The sequence below is a fragment of the Fulmarus glacialis genome, unplaced genomic scaffold (assembly GCF_000690835.1).
Source record: "Fulmarus glacialis isolate BGI_N327 unplaced genomic scaffold, ASM69083v1 scaffold15538, whole genome shotgun sequence".
NCBI lineage: Eukaryota > Metazoa > Chordata > Aves > Procellariiformes > Procellariidae > Fulmarus > Fulmarus glacialis.
The window spans coordinates 1-539 of NW_009229059.1; positions in this window are offsets into that span (position 1 = coordinate 1).

Sequence of the window (539 nt, forward strand, 5' to 3'; positions counted from 1 at the left end):
ACGGAGCCCCCGAGGCCTCTCCCAGCTTATGGGATGGGACCCTTCACCGAGTGCTGGATACGCAGCATGGAGCCAGGAGAGCCAGAAACTTCTCCCTCCTTGCAAAAGCTTTCTGCAGGGCAGAGCCGTGGGTTCCCCGGGTGAGAGCCCACGGGGGGCTGTCCCTGTGTCCCCCCGCAGCTCTAAGCATCAGTAGCAGCTTCTGGGCAAGGGCCTTGCATACAGCCCATGCGCTGCCCTCGCTGCCTCCGAGCTGCAGCTAGTGTGAAATCCAAAGGGCTTTTCCCAAAGCAGCACTAAGCATCGGTGCAGGGTCCCTCTGAGCAGTCCCCGCTACTCTGGCAGTCTGAGAAAATGTTTCCAGAACAGCTGCCGGTAGCTCTTTTATTTAACAGGGAGGAGAGTGGGAGGAAGGAGAACTCCTCCCCCTCCTCTTCTTCCACCACTTGCTCCTCTGTGGGTGTCCTGGCAGCCAGCAGCCCCTGCACCTCCTCTCCCATTCCCGGCCAGCAACTCCTGCCGGGGCTGCTGCTTCCCCA